We start from the raw sequence: 17,341 nt of genomic DNA, 5'->3' as shown, positions 1-17,341 counted from the left end.
GTTCTGAAGAGACCATGCAATCAAAAAGGCTTCAGTGGAAGTTATCGTCAGAGAATCAGCCTTCCTCATTTTAACTGAGAACAGTAATGCGGACCAGCATACATTATGGGCTTGGTACCAAGAGGCAGCTAAATACATTTCTTGAAAATATTTTTGAAAACTGTGAATTGATACATAAATGTGATCAATCGGTCTGAAGGCAGCATATGCTTTGGCTAACAGCATAGATCCTGAAGGAACACTGGGTGGTTTCAAAGCCTCTCCCAAGGTGCCAGCTCTGTGACATTGGATAAGACTTTATCCTCATATCCTGTCAGTGGAGGTAAGAGCAATACTCACCTTTTAAGATGTATTGATTCAATTAGTTAATAAAATTATTGGTAACAGTATATATCATATGTTAGTCATATTTATGTTTGTTAAATAAATACAGTTAAGGCCAGGTGAGGTGGCTCATGCCTGTAATCCCAGCACTTTAGGAGGCCAAGGCGGGTGGATTGCCTGAGCTCAGGAGTTCGAGATCAGCCTGGGTAACATGGTGAAATCCCTTCTCTACTAAAATACAGAAGAAATTAGCCGGATGTCGCGGCATGTGCCTGTAATCCCAGCTACTCATGGGGTGGAGGCAGGAGAATGGCTAGAACCTGGGAGGCAGAGGTTGCAGTGAGCCAAGATCATGCCACTCCACTTTAGCCTGGATGACAAAGCAAGACTCCATCTCTTAAAATAAATAAATAAATACAATTAAAATACTTCAGATGCCAGTGTCAATTGGATATATATTGTTCTTTGCTCTCATCTTGAAGAGCACATAAATGGAGTAACATAAATGATAAAAAGTTAAAATACAATTCCTGTTTGAACAATCAAGATACTAATATTAGTCCATAGTAATTTTGACAGTAGTACTGCCCATTAAAAAAATCAAGCTAGGAGTGATGGCTCATGCCTGTAACCTCAGCACTTTGGAGGACGAGGCAGGCAGATTACTTGACTTCAGGAGTTTGAGAACAACCCGGCCAACATAGTGAAACCACATCTCTGCTAAAAATATAAAAATTAGCCAGGCGTAGTGGCGCATGCCTGTAATCCTAGCTACTTGGGAAACTGAGGCAGGAGAATAATTTGAACCCAGGAGGCAGAGGTTGCAGTGAGCCAAGATCACGCCACTATACTCCAGCCTGGGTGACAGAGTGAGACTCTGTTTAAAAAAAAAAAAAGAAAGAAAAGAAAACTATTAGCAATAGTGACTGCAATGTTATTTTTACATCTTTTAACATAGCCTCACCATACTCCTTTTAGTAGATTTTATATTTCTACTTCTAAACATAAGGAAACTAATGCCTGTAAATGGTAGATATCAGACTAACTGCCATTTATCTGGGCTGCTTTGGATAAATTTTGTATCATTTACACGTTGAACAAATGAAACAAAAACTTGGAACGCATGGTAGCTTCTGACTCTGTGGAGGGCTGGGACTGCTGCCTACTGGAACAGGATACCAGACACTCTGGAGAAGAGCCTCAGAAGATCATCATAACCCAAACTGAAGTCGTGCTATAATAAGATTTGAAAGTGGCAGCTAATGATTCATGGATCACATGCCAGCATATCTGTCACTTCAGATACTACTGTCTTCATTACAAAGAAAGCGAGGCAACCTGTTCAAATGCACTGTTTTTTATCAAAAAGTTCTGAGCCACTTACAAAGACTGCATTTAAAAGGACGAAAGGTTTAATGGAGTTGGGACAATAAAAACATTGGAGGTCATACATCCAATAAAAATAAAAATAATTTAGAGAGAAGCAATACAAAGACAGCTCCATAGACTGGAGGGCAAGTCAAAGATGAATTTGAGGAAAAAGAAGATAAGATGGTAACAGATTAAGAGGATATGGGAGAGGAGGCTATTAACATGCCTAAGCCATATAAACTAAATTAAGAAGAACAAATGGAGAGAAGGGAGCTTTAAAAATATGATAGTCTTTCCTTAAAACTGTAGCGGGAATTACTTTTAATATAGTCAGCTATCATTAGGATACTTAATTTATACCTAATAGTATTTGTTGAACTCATTCTAAAAGAGATAATTGAGAGTTTATTCTGGGAGGTTTCATTAAGAACTATTTGTAATAGCATTGCTACAGTGGCACTGTGGTGGGCACCGCATGCCTCAAACAGAATTGAAACAATCATTTCCCCAGCCATCAGCATAGTGTTTTCTATGCTCAGGACACTGAGACATCGACCTTGACTGTACAAAGCTGTCTCACCCAAGATCACAGGAGTGTAGCCCACATTCTATAGTGCTGGATTTAGGGTAAAAAAGTGCAACCCTTTTATTTTAATGAGGTACTATCCTAAAGAACTATCCCAGCTTCAGAGCTAGCAGTGGAGTGGTTGAGGACTGTTGTGATTGGATTAGGCTTCAACCTCTCAATCTTCTCAACTCAGCTTCCTTCATTCCCTTAAGAAAGTTCCCCAAGAACACCCCCAGATAATGGTCCCACTTTCAAATCTCCACATCAATGCCTCTCCTTCAGACCCAAAATGATCTAGGAGGTGGTCAAACTTCTCCTGATTAGTAGAGTGGTTAGATTTTGAACCCTGAAGTCAGACTAATCTGAGTTCAAATATCAGTTCCTCACAATCTGTGTGATCTCAGGCAACTTCTTCATTAGAAAATGAGGAGAGCAAGGACCTCTATCTATAATGTCGTAAACATTAAATAGCATAATACATTTTTATAACATAAATGCTTAGTTAATAAGTACTCAATAAATGTCATCTAATTTTATTATCTATGCTTATCTAAATCCCCATTCAAACAAAAAAGGAAGTAAGCTACTCAGTGGGCATTTGCTCTTATAGAAAAACAACTCCAATCAGCCATCAGGATGCTCAAAGTATAAATAGTAGTAGCCAGGATTTGCTTGCAATGGAATTGCACAAGTCCCTGACATCATTTTACAGATGTAAAGTTAGTAACAGTCAACAAATTGAACAGCTGCTGTGATGACAACTTTGTATTTTTTCCATAGATTTTGTTACCATTTACTAAAAGTTCACTCCTTATATATTCCGATTTTTCTCGATTAATGAGCAACTTGAGAAAAGTAAGGGATGGTGTGAACAACTGAAAGACAAGATTAGAAAATAAAAGTGAAATGGTGTTAAGCAATTCGTATGATTTTTACATACCAAGCAATAGTAATCTATGAAAACATACTTTATGTAATGCTACAGAATAAAACAATATTTCTGGTGGTTTAAGAACATTCAAATCACTTTTTATATATGTGAATACCCTTGATTTTATTTTCCTTACCATCAAATGTTGATGGAACTTGAAGCCAAGCCAAGTGGTGCTTAATCCCTGCTTTGACTGCTTTATTTCAAATAACCCTTAGTCAGCTTCAGACCTTGGGGAAGGGAACCAGCTGTGTAAAAGATGATGCAGTAACAGCTGGAGAAATACCACAAGTAGAAAATGACTGTGTACAACTGTCCTTCTTTGTGAAATAGGTGTAGGCACTTATTCTTGTGCTAACCACGTCTTATAAAATATATTTGATACTGAGAGATTAAAGACACTCTTTCAGTAATAGTGCTTGCAAACTAAAAACATCATGCACTCAGATGTGTTTACAGAAATGAATTATTTTTTATAAATAAATCTTGAGAAAATAGTGATTCGAGTGAATATGGGCTACCTAATTTTTTTTTTCTTTTTCTTTTTCTTTTTTCTTTTCTTTTTTTTTTTTTTTTTTTTTTTTTTTGACATGGAGTTTCGCTCTTGTTGCACAGGCTGGAGTGGTACGATTTCGGCTCACCACAACCTCTGCCTCATGGGTTCAAGCGATTCTCCTGCCTCAGCTTCCCAGGCTACCTAATCCTAAACTATATTCATAGGCTTTCAAAGTGTTTAGAACTTCACCTTCAGAATCATGAATACAAAAACACTTACAAATGAAATAGTTTGGGGTATTCCACTAGACCCAAGGGATATAAAGAGATCTAAGACACAGTTCTAATCTTCTAAAGCATTTTTGCGTATATTCAAAATGAAATAACAATTCAGTGCAACAATACATATTAGAGATGGAGAACAAAACAATTTTAACATAAAAGGAAGTAAAGACTCAGTTACAAAAATCCTGGAAAATCAAGGAACGTTTCTTAGGAGAATTATCTTCCACCAGTTTATATATTTTACATTCAACCACAGAGGAAGACGTTTTCTCACAAAATTTTCTCATCAGTTTTTAGCACTGACTGCAATACTTTTATAATTGAATGTTGAGCTTCTACACATTAGGTTTTGCCTTTGTTTTGCAAATATATTTGAATTTTTTTTAAAGGACAATTATATGTCTTTTCCAAACTGAAATTTTACAACTTGTGTTTGCAAAGTCATCTCCTGACAGGAAAAGGAAACTATGAGCTCAAGTAAAACTGCCCAAAAACTTCAGAGTACAGATGTGGTTCCTCTGCTCTCACCAGCAAAACAGCATTGGCTTCTGGAAGACATTGGCCAAGGTAGGCATCCTTTTTTCTGCTTTGACTCGATGGAATGGTTGCTATTATCCATTTCAATATTTCTAATAACATGGAAAATTTTTCCATTCAATGTATGTATTTTTACTAAAAGTATATAAATTTACCTTCCTTAATATTCAGAGGATAAAAAACGAGCCTCTCTGGAAATAGATAACAGAAGTTGGATGTGCAGAGACAATGTAGAGATGGTAGCAGTTAACTGAACTGAAATGGTTCCCATAGTATTTGCTTTTTATAGAGATTTTTCATACAGTTACAAAATGTATGAAACTCCCAGGATGCATATATTCACGGTGTCCCTATCTGTTCAATTAATTAAAAATCACTTCAAGATTTCTTCTCTACTTCACTGCATAAGGGAAGGGAATTGAAAGTCAAGAAACAATTTCAAGTCCATTGGAAACATAAAGTTGCAGGGAAATTATATTACAAGAGAACAATTGTTGCTGTTTAGTCAAAAGCTCATTCTCTGCCTTATGCTTACAGGCTATTGTATATTTTTAAAATTCATGTTTTAAAATTTTATTTTATAATCATCAGTACAGCTGATGATTCTGCTACAAGCACAACTAAAATGAAATTAGAGACGATCAACTGTAGAGATCCACTGAGAACCCCAGAGGTGGTACGAAGATCATTTTGAACGCAAGAGATTTGAGATTCAACAAATACAGAAAGAAGCTTTCTCTATAGCTTCCCTTATCTGACAAAAGGTAGCAACTTCTGGAAAATGAGGCTGCCATAAATTACTCCCAGGAGAGAGACCGAGAGTAAACCTTCCCTAAATCCCCTCTCTGGGGGAGTTTCATGGCTGTGATGAAGGCAGTAAAGCCACTCGCACCTGCATAAACGAACATCATAAATTTTTGTCTCACGTTTGTTCTAAAACTCCTTTAGTCTTTAAGAAAACCTATTTGTTGTTCCCATAATAATGTTTTCATTTCTTTTCTTTCTCCTACTAAATTATGTATAAAAGCCTCCAACTTTAAGCATTTAGTAAGCTAGTTACGTCTTCTGTTAGTTCCTGTACAGAAATGAACTTTTTCACTCCTGTTAATCTGTTTTGTCAATTACTTTGTACACCTGACATAAATGAACCAACGAAGGCCGAAGAAAATGTTTTCCTACATGACACTAGAGATGAAAGCACCTAATAGAATTTCAAATGTCACCTATAAGGATATCATAGAAAATTAGCTTTATTAAAAGCAAAATCCATTAATAGGTTTTATATTTCATGGTATTCTTTAAAAAAGGAGGATAACTTAAATTATCATGAATAAGTACCAAAAAAAGCATGCCTTCCTATTTACATCAAAAGCTTATCCATATATTTCTAGATTTTTTAAACATGGAAAAACTAGTGTCCATGGGGGGCAGTGTTTGTTAGTGACATTTGTTTAGCATTTACTTTCTTAAAAAAATAAATTTCAGAAAGATAGTAATTAGGTAAGTTCCCCAAATATTTTTCAACATAGTAAACTAAGTTTGAAGCTAAAAAACACACAATGTTAAAAGTTTAATTTGTTAAATAGTTATATTATATTATCATTATCATTGTTTTATATTTAAGTATGTTCCTGTATGTCTTTATCTAGGAATTTAAGACTTTTTTTTTTTTTTTTTTTTTTTTTTTTTTTAGACAGGGTCTCACTGTATCACCTAGGCTGGAATGCAATGGCGCAATCTCAGCTCACTGCAACCTCTGCCTCCTGGGTTCAAGTGATTCTTGTACCTCAGCCTCCTGAGTAGCTGGGATTACAGGTGCTGGCCATGATGCTGATGGCTGGCTAATTTTTGGACTTTTAGTAGAGACAGGGTTTCACCGTGTTGGCCAGGCTGGTCTCGAACTCCTGAGCTTAACTGATCCACCTGCCTTGGCCTCCCAAAGTGCTGTGATTATAGGCATGACGCACCATGCCTAGCCAAGACATTTTCTTTACTGCAACACTTAAGTTTAAAAGTCAATTTTCTTTCTTAATGCATATGTATACCACACGCTACCTTAATATGGTCTCTATCACTGTCAAAGACAAAATTCTCTTTTGAGTAGAATATTATTCTAATTCACACAGCATTTCTCATGGCTTTAATTTATATCTTAATGTCTTAATATTTTATTGTATTGTATTCACAGCATGGGAATCCTGGATAAAGGAAAGGACAACTGCATGTTAACAGTTTTGTACTTTATTTTTATGTACTATGAATGAAAATGTCAGGACTTGACCTAACAGAGTAATTTATAAGAAGATGCTTCTTAAAGGCTAAGTTTCCATTCTCAAGGAGATGCACTGCCTGGAAACAGATAGGCAGAAATTCCGGACACCTACAGCTTGCCCGTGGAGGTTGAGAAGACATTAAGAGTAATGGCAAAAACCGCAATTCCTTTTGCACCAATCTAATGAATGCTTCAAGAAGCATCCCATGCCAGATCCAGTATGGCAAGGTTTGACTCCCTCAGACATGACAATACTTCCAATTTCTAGGATTTGATTTGGCTTCACTTTTTCACTGCTGTACCAGATGGAGAAGAAAAGGACAGACGAGTCAATTTCATGTTCCTTATTTTCTATAAGCACCAGAGAAGGAACCTAAGGTCTAATAACAAGGGATACCTTGGGAATTTAGAAAAAAAAATGCATAAAAGGAAGGCTACCTATTTTGGACACATTTTATGGGCAGAATAATGACAACAGGGCAGAGATATTGTTTTCTACACTGTTGAACAGCAAGAGTATGATTTGTAAATGGGCAGCTGAAATACACATTATCTCAGTGGGTCTTAAAGTTAACTATCTGAAGAATGTAAATGAATTCCCAAAAGGAAAAAGACAAATCATGATTAACATGTAGGACAATCCCTAAGAAGAACACAGGTGATTAAATGCAAACTTTGATTTCAGTAAAAATATTTCATTTTTTCCAGCAACATAGGTATTCGTGCAAACAGCTTTTTAAATAATATATGCATGTTCTTATACTCATTTGTCATTCAAATTTTGGGCAATTTTATATAAAATAAGCATAAAATATAAAAGGTCATCAAAAAATATTGTCACCATGTTTCACTTACACAAATTGTTATATCTAATCTAGGTTATTAAACTCAACTATGTTGATAAGGTAAATACATATAGAACCATCAATGTTAAAAATTCATACTTTGATTATGATAAAATTTTTAGATCTAGGTAAGTATCATCCCTATGACACATGCACATTTATCATCTAAGCATCTCAGATATACTGTTTCTCCTCCTTGTTCTAAACAAATGTTGTACTGAAATTGTATTTCACCATCCTGATTTCTTGGGGTTGCCAGGCAAACTTAGTAGACGGTTTTTTGTTTGTTTGTTTGTTTGTTTTGAGACGGAGTCTCACTCTACTGCCAGACTGAAGTACAGTGGCATGATCTCGACTCACTGCAACCTCCTACTCTCTGGTTCAAGTGATTCTCCTGCCTCCGTCTCTCAAATAGTTGGGATTACAAGCACGTTCCACCATGCCCAGCTAATTTTTTTTAATGTTAGTAGAGACAGGTTTTCACCATGTTGTCCAGGAGGGTTTCGATCTCCTGACCTCTTGATCCACCAGCCTCAGCCTCCCAAAGTGCTGGGATTACAGGCGTGAGCCACCACACCTGGCTGACACTTTGATTATAAGGGAGAAATGACATCAAAAGTCATTCCTTACATTTCCAGAATATCACATTCCTATGGACACACTATACAGTCTTTCAGTATCAACCACATTTTTTATAGAAAATTTAAATTTAAAATATACTATAACAAAGTTCCTGATTCTTAAACTCCAAAAAAAAAAAAAAAAAATTCAAAAGTGGATTTCAACATATAAACTGTAAGGGAGAGAGAGAATAAAGAAGGTAGAAAAATAAGAGAAGGAGCAAGAAGAAAGAAGAAGAAGAAAGAAGACGGAGAGAGAAGAAAGGAGAGAATTTTAAAAAAGAGAAAGACCAAGGAGGAAGGAGGCAGAGAGATAGGAAGAGAAAGATCCAGAAATATATTTATTTGATGAGGCTGTTGAAATAATTTTACTATGCAGGTATTTCATCCCTTAATGCAGTAAAACGTTGAGAAAAAGAATACATTCATTTAAGACTTGAAAGCAAAATGAGTTGACTCAGCATGGTCTTGCCTTATTAAAGGGTTAAATTCTCCTCTGACCCTATGTTTCTTCTTTCAATAATTAATACAAATAATACCAAGATTTCTCTACCCATAACAGAAAAGAGAGAGAGAGAAGTCATAGAATCTAACCAACTTCATTAATACCATATTTGATGATTTTTGAACATCCCAAGAACCCGAATGTCACTGACTAAGGTCTGGTCACAGTCATCTCCTTTTCTCTGGCCTTAGCTCAACTCCAGATTCTTGAGTGTTTGTCCAGCATCTGCCAGAGGCCTCTGCCTTTATGAATTTTTAGGGTGCAGTCCTTCCTAACAGGCTTGTCACCCTGCCAGCCATGCTGTGTGAAAATATCTATCAAAGCCATGTTGTAGATACATTTATCTCTTGCTCAGATTATCTCTGAGTAACGAGGAAATTAATGTCAATGACATCATTCAAGAATGAAGACTGATTACATAAAATATTTCAATCAGAATGTTGGCATGGGACTTCTAGTTATGATCATATACCATGGAATTTCTAATTCATACTCAATGTCAAATAGCCTTTTGTTTCCATAAATATATCTGTGCTCAGGGAGAAAAGTGTGGTTACTCTTCTTATATTCTACAGAGTTCTACACTAACTGAATAATGATATGGAGGTTAAAACTACTATAAAAAGAGATAACAACATAATAAAATAGAAACTATCTGATCAGAATAGAGGAAATATATGTTACCAGACATAAGACATTTGCTGATTTTTACAATTTGCCTCTAAATTTGGCTTTAACTGTGCTGCTAATTAAGGTTTAAAAATGAAAATAAAGTAGTTTACACAATTTTAATCTCAATTTGTAGAGAATTTTATTACTGGGGTCCTCAGTGGTGGAAAATTATTCCATTGTATCTTTGTTAAGGACATAATTGTTATTCAAATTGACATTTTAAAATACAGAATTGCTATAAATGTTAAAAGCATAACAGATTTGAAGGTATTTCTGCAGGTAGGAAATGTGACAGCTTCGCATATGTAATTTTTCTGGCAATCTAATTTAATATACGGACAAAATGTGTTTATTTTAATATACAGAAATGAATGGATAATGTGCCTATTATACCATCTCTCAAATATCAAATTTGTTCCATTATAAAATGCCTTTATTTGACAGGAGCTTGATGTCATGAAATTCATGACTGCATTTTTAAAATTATTTATTTATTTATTTGAGACAGAGCCTGTTGCCCAGGCTGGAGTGCACCATGATTTCAGCTCACCGCATCCTCTCCCTCCCAGGTTCAAGCGATTCTCCTGCCTCAGCCTCCTGAGTAGCTGGGACTAGAGGTGTGCGCCACCATGCCTGGCCAATTTTTGTATTATTTAGTAGAGACAGGGTTTCACCATGTTGGCCATGTTGGTCTTGAACTCCTGACCTCATGATCCACCAGCATCGGTCGCCCAAAGTACTGGGATTATAGGCATGAGCCACCACGCCTGGCCAATGACTGCATTTTTAAATGTGCTGCTTGTGTAGACACTCTGTGCCGCTATAAAATTGAGGCATATGTTTAGATATGAGAGGAAGGCTGAATTTTCGTACTATGAAAGTTTAAGTGCCAAACTGATGTTCTTACCCAGATATGTTGTTAGGAAAGTATCTTACTGAATGCCTGAGAAATAAATGTCCTATAGACATTAGCTGAATCTAAGGCTGAGGAAGTCTAATACACTGACCATTGGCTTGTGGGCCTCAGGGGAGTCAAATAAATTCAAATATAATTTTGGTAAAGTATTCTGAGCCTCCCAAAGAAGGAATATACACCCAGTAGACCCCTATTAGTCTCTAAATCTGCACTGTGGAACTACCTTTTGTAAGGCCCTTTGTTATGTCAGAAATAAACTAGGTATGAAATCCACAGCTGACACCAATGGTATGAATGCACGTTTTCATGGGTAGTTAACGTCTTTATCACCAGAAACAGATAGCACCTTAACGTTAGGACGATATGAAATGTGGCGGAAGTAGTTTCCCTCCTCATTATTTCAACAGATTGACAGACACGAAACATGACTTACACTGGATAATTGTTATTTAACAAACAATTACAGCCAGGAATCATATTCTTAAGTTTTTACCTAACAGCATTTTCACTATTTAAAACTTGGATTTTCAGTACAATTTCTCATAATCAAGATAAATCCTGACATCCCCGAACTTTGAGAGATGTTTGTTTTGGAGTCTTAGCAAGCATTTCAAAAATCCGGAGTTGTTCTTCATTAAACTGAGAATGACTTACGAATCAGAAGATATCGCGAATTAAATGTAAGTCATTTGAAATTTACAAGAAAAAAACAACCCCATCAAAAAGTGGGTGAAGGAGATGAACAGACACTTCCCAAAAGATGACATTTATGCATCCAACAAACATGAAAAAAGGCTCATCATGAATGGTCTGGAGAAACGCAAATCAAAACCACAATAGGACACAATCTCACGCCAGTTAGAATGGCGATCATTAAAAAGTCAGGAAACAACATATGCTCGAAAGGATGTGGATAAATGGGAAAGCTTTTACACTATTGGTGGGAGTGTAGATTAGTTCAACCATTGTGGAAGACAGTGTGGCAATTTCTCAAGGATCTAGAACTAGAAATACCATTTGACTCAGCAATCCCATTACTGGGTATAGACCCAAAGGATTATAAATCATTCTACTGTAAAGACACATGCACACGTATGTTTATTGTGGCACTGTTCGCAATAGCAAAGGCTTGGAACCATCCCAAATGCCCATCAATGATAGACTGGATAAAGAAAACGTGGCATATATATACCACGGAATACTATGCAGCAATAAAAAAAAGGATGAGCACATGTCCTTTGCAGGGACATGGATGATGCTGGAAACCATCATTCTCAGCAAACTAACACAATAACAGAAAACCAAACGCCCCATGCTATCACTCATAATTGGGAGTTGAACAATGAGAACACATGGACATGGGGAGGGGGACATCACACACCAGGACTTGTCATGGGGGTGAGGGGCTAGGTGAGGGATAGCATTAGGAGAAATACCTAATATACGGGAGGGATAACATTAGGAGAAATACCTAATTTAGATGACAGTCGATGGGTGCAGCAAGCCACCATGGCACGTGTATACCTATGTAACAAACCTGCATGTTCTGCACATGTATCCCAGAACTTAAAAGTATAATTTAAAAAATGTAATTTGTTTGAATACTTTATTTTGCTTATTTTTCTGAAATACTTTATGTTTTCTCAGATTACAAATGTGGTACGAGGCTTTTAAGGAGGTGTCTTAGATATTACATTAGCTGCATAATTTCCTTCATCATTTCAAATTAACTTTTACTAATTTCCTTGTTAGATTATTGATCACATAATCTCCACTGGCGATTTAATCAGAACTAAGGGATTAAAAAAAAAATCTCATTTTCTTCACTTATAGTTTATTACCTTCCTGATGACATAAATTTGCAGTCATTGTGTAACTTTTCTTAAGTTAAATTTCAAATAGTTTGATCCATTCTTGAGTTCCTACTTTGTTATTTCTGTTTTAACAATAAATAATAGATAAAATTCAATATTACAGAAAGAGATTTACATTGCACCTTGGGTATATTTACTAGTGTTTCTAGAAACCCATCTGTACACTACTTCAATTCTCTCATTAGTGCCACTGGTAAAATCAAGAGCAATAACAAAATGACAGGCAGCATAATCTTGAATTTTTTAGCAACCTGGTTTTTGTTTGTAAAAAAACTGATTCTGTCTTTTCAAGTCAGCTGTGGAGCCATTTAGATAATTTTCAGATATTATACTGAAAAGATTGAATAAATTTATGTTACATAAGTGAATTATGGAAGATCATAAAATAAATATAATACTTGACATTCTTTCTTCTAACAGTAAAGCCTTTAGAAGTCATTAAAAAGAGCTTTGTCCAAGGGCTGAACACTTAATGGAAATTCATCAGTCAGCCACTCCCAACAATGTTATTTCACTTTTCTTATTAAGCTTTTTGTTTCTTGTTATTTATCCATAACTGTTTTAACCTTGACACACTGCAAATCCATATGAAACATTATCTTGACCAATAACCAATAAGATGTTTTCTTAGTGTGTCTCTTCATGGAGACAGCTTGTATAATGTTAAAAGTGAGTCCTGTAACACATTTTCATAATTAAATATACAATTTGTTAAATATAAAGTATGTACATTATTTCAGTATTTATAATTGAAATTACATCATTATTACCATAATGCTGAAAATAGAATCTGACTTATGTAAATTTTATTTTCTGAACTGTATAAATATTAAGAAAGAAAATAACATAGTACATAGTTCCCTGGTGATAATTAAAAATCATTCCTGCCTCTAATAAAATTAAACCCATGTTACTTTATAAAGGTTAAAATGCTTACATTTTGAAAGTTTCAAAATATTATAACATCAAATCATTAGTTATAAAAATTCTCAATTTCTTCATAAGTAGCTTCTGGCAAACTCTAATAACAATGTTCTCTTTTCATTTCAGGCCATTTTCCATTCTAATATGACTGGATAAATGCAAAATGTCTCTTCCATCATGACGCAAAGGGTGCAATAAAACTAATTTTGACTTCAGGTTCTATAAAGTAAAGTTAGTGCATTCATTCTGTGTAAAGAATTTGGCACTTCAAATTTTCCCTTACTTAATTTTAAGAGAGAAAGAAGGCAAAGGGCAATTATAGAATTACTATTATACTCTAGCTACTGAAATTATAACATATTTTGCTAAAAGAACCATTATCTTCAGAATAGCTCTCAGCCAAGCAAGGCAAAACAAAAATAAATGTGTAAAGTGCTAATAGTGTAGAACTGTGGATCCAACAGAGAGCCTACAATACCTTCAAGCACATATGTAATTTTTAAAAAAATTAATAGTCTAAACAAACTTTCCACTCCAAAACAACTAATATTTCTTGTTAACATTTTAATAATCTTTTCTAAATGCATTACAGAGCTTGAACAAAAACAAGAAAAAATGTCAAAGGCCAAAAGTGTGGTTTGAAAAGTGTGCATCCAGTGGTAAGGAAGCACTAAATCTGGCATTCATTTCAAGAGGCATTATCTTAAGTCAATTAACACAGGAATGGAAAACCAAATACCACAAGTTCTTGCTTATAAGTGGGACCTAAATATTGAATACTCACAGGCACAGAGATGGAAACAAGAGACACTGGGGACTACTACAGCAGGGAGGGCTGCAGGGGGATGAAGGCTGAATAACTATGTTTTTCAACATAGTTTTTGGCTCACCACCTGGATAACACAGTGTTTGACTCACTACGTGGATAACAGCATCCCTTGTACACCAAACCTCAGAAACACACAATTCACCCATGTAACAAATCTGCATATGTACCTCCTAAACCTAAAATAAAAGTTGGAAAAAAACACTATCTGCCCAAACCTGGTAATTTTCAGCCTCATTTGAAGGTTCATGCAGGCAGAGAAAGAGGATCCAGAAAACAGGGCTCATCTGAGGGGAGAGGTTTGAGATGAGCTCTCTGGAAAATTGGAACCCCAGAGTATTTCAGCACCATTGCAGGAATTTTTATTTTCTTCTTCTTCTTACTTTTTTTTGAGACAGATTCTTGCACTGTCGCCCAGGCTGGAGTGCAGTGGCGCAATCTCCGTTTACTGCAAGCTCTGCCTCCCGGGTTCACGCCATTCTTCTGCCTCAGCCTCCCGCGTAGCTGGGACTACAGGCGCCCGCCACCACACCTGGGGAATTTTTTTTCTTTTTTCTTTTTTTTTTGTATTTTTTAGTAGAGACAGGGTTTTACTGTGTTAGCCAGGATGGTCTCGATCTCCTGACCTTGTGATCCACCCAGCTTGGCCTCCCAAAGTGCTGGGATTACAGGCGTGAGCCACTAAGCCCGGCCTGCAGGAATGATTTTTAAACAGTGCACATTGATACAGCTATGCCAATAGCTATGGCCAATATCTAGTCTAACTGACCAGTGCTCGTAGCATACCAATTGTTAAATATTTTGATTGTCATTTATTTTTCAATGCATGGGTGAACATTAAAAACAAACGGGGATAAAATATACAGAAAGAAAATGTTCTTTTTTTTTTTGAGACGGAGTCTCGCTCTGTCGCCCAGGCTGGAGTGCAGTGGCGCTATCTCGGCTCACTGCAAGCTCCGCCTCCCGGGTTCACGCCATTCTCCTGCCTCAGCCTCCCGAGTAGCTGGGACTACAGATGCCTGCCACCACGTCCGGCTAAGTTTTTGTATTTTTAGTAGAGACGGGGTTTCACCGTGTTAGCCAGGATGGTCTTAATCTCCTGATCTCGTGATCCACCCGCCTCGGCCTCCCAAAGTGCTGGGATTACAGGTGTGAGCCACCGCACCCGGCCGAAAATGTTCTGTTCTTAATCTTTACGGTGGATCAAGAAGAAAAACAATTCAAGAGAATTTATAATTACCAACTGGCCCTCTTATCAGTGTGTTTCTTAAGTTCTCATTATCAGAATTTTTCCTGAAAAATAGCCAGTAATTAATAAGAATTCATAGCCAATAATTTCTACTAAATTTTCCCAAGTCATTAGTCCTTACAAAAACATATCCTTTCTAGGGCAATGTATTTACAAATAAAACTTACAGACAGTGTCTAAAGAATATGTATTCATAATTAGAAGTCACCAAACCCAGAATGGAATAGGGCACCACTGCATGAAAACCACCAGAGAGAACAGATAGCAGAATAAAATCGGCAGAAATGTTAAATACTGGGACTACTGTATATAAAATATATGTGTCTCTGATTAATATATTTAAACTAAAAGTATCCATGTGGTGCCAGGATTGAAAGTATAAATAAGGAAAGGGAGATCATAAAATAATCAAGATTCTTGAGCAAAGACCAAAGGGAACTTCTAGTAATTAAAAAGTAGAATAATTAACAGAAAATTAAACGGGCATTTTAAAAAGGAAATTAGCCACAGATGAAGCTATAATTAACCATTCAGAAGACAGAACTGAAGAAAATACAAAGACTACATTTCAGAGAGATGAAGAATAGAGAAATATGAAATAGGGGTTAAGACACTTGAGGATATATTGAGAAACTTGTACATTTCTAGAAGCAAAATTAAGACAGAATGAGGGAAAAACAACATGTTAAGGGATAATAATAACGGATAATTTTTAAAGCGATGAAAGTTATAAATTTTTAAATTCAAGAAGCCTAAATAAATGCATACCTAGACACATCAAAGTGAAACTAAAAACATAAAAGACAGGAAAAATGACTAAATATATCTGAAGAAATAATATAGGCTACCTACAAAGAAACAACAGCTAGACAGACAGGTTTATCCTAAACAAGAAAAGTAAAAATCCTAAAATCATTGAACAATCTCACAGTACTGAAAAAAAAATAATCCTTCAAAGCCCCTCAACCTAGAGTTATTCACCCACAATAAACAGCTTTTAAAAAGGAAGACAAAGGCCGGGCCCGGTGGCTCAAGCCTGTAATCCCAGCACTTTGGGAGGCCGAGACGGGCGGATCATGAGGTCAGAAGATCGAGACCATCCTGGCTAACACGGTGAAACCCCGTCTCTACTAAAAAATACAAAAAACTAGCTGGGCGAGGTGGCGGGCGCCTATAGTCCCAGCTACTCAGGAGGCTGAGGCAGGAGAATGGCGTAACCCCAGGAGGCGGAGCTTGCAGTGAGCTGAGATCCGGCCACTGCACTCCAGCCTGGGTGACAGAGCGAGACTCCGTCTCAAAAAAAAAAAAAAAAAAAAAAAAAAAGGGAGACAAAAAGCAAAAACAAAAGCAAAAAAAAAACAAAAAACAACTTTTTAAAGGTTAAAACTGATAATTTCTGAAAATTACAATATAGCTAAAGAATATTATGATGAAAATAAAACATAAAAACGGCAAGAATAAATTAAACAGGCTGATTTTTTTTTTAAAGTAGATGTTAATGTCTTATTAAAAGATAGAGTTAAGGTATTGGATAACAATCATTACATGTGATTCAGAGATAAAGTACTCTTAAGATCCTTGAACCACTTTGAGCAAGAACAAATGTATTGATAAAATTTAGATATTTATTAATTAAAGGTGCAGATAAAAAGTCAAAGGCAATTTATAGCAAATGGGGCAAACAAAATAAATACAACAAAATTATAATTTCTCTAAATATTGACAAAATAAACAAGAATAAAGTAATTTGTTAAAAAGTCAGCAATTCCAATAACTATAAATAAACTGGAATTTCCAATTATAAAACAAAGGCTATTAAGACAGATGAAAGATCAAAGCAGCAAAACACATAAAAAGGGACCATGCTAAATCAGAAGAACTCAAAGTATGGAAGAAAAAATGATGAAAACCAGAAACAAAATAATAAACAAAGAGAGCTGATTTGCTTTATTTATATCAGACATGGAAAATAATTTAAAACAAAAATGTACTAATGGAATAAGGAAGACCATTTCCATGTGAATACATGACCGATTCACTAAGAGAATGTAATAGTTCAAAACTTGTATGTACCTAGACTTTAAATGTTAAACCAAAACTGCCATCATTATAAAAAAAAAGTGGATG

General features: G+C 35.8%; 1 protein-coding gene and 1 long non-coding RNA gene across 2 annotated transcripts in view; one reads left to right on the top strand and one right to left on the bottom strand.

Moving 5' to 3' along the window:
- The window catches only part of LOC105491117 (sarcoglycan zeta), a 1,216,031-nt gene that overhangs the window by 873,789 nt on the left and 324,901 nt on the right, over positions 1–17,341 (bottom strand). The window lies entirely within an intron of this gene.
- On the top strand, positions 182–13,367 carry LOC139355916 (uncharacterized). Its single transcript, XR_011607218.1, has 3 exons — positions 182–322; positions 4,416–4,541; positions 13,266–13,367. It is a non-coding gene; the product is annotated as an uncharacterized lncRNA (long non-coding RNA).

The sequence above is a fragment of the Macaca nemestrina genome, chromosome 8 (assembly GCF_043159975.1).
Source record: "Macaca nemestrina isolate mMacNem1 chromosome 8, mMacNem.hap1, whole genome shotgun sequence".
Taxonomy (NCBI): domain Eukaryota; kingdom Metazoa; phylum Chordata; class Mammalia; order Primates; family Cercopithecidae; genus Macaca; species Macaca nemestrina.
This window is presented reverse-complemented; position numbering and strand designations above follow the sequence as displayed.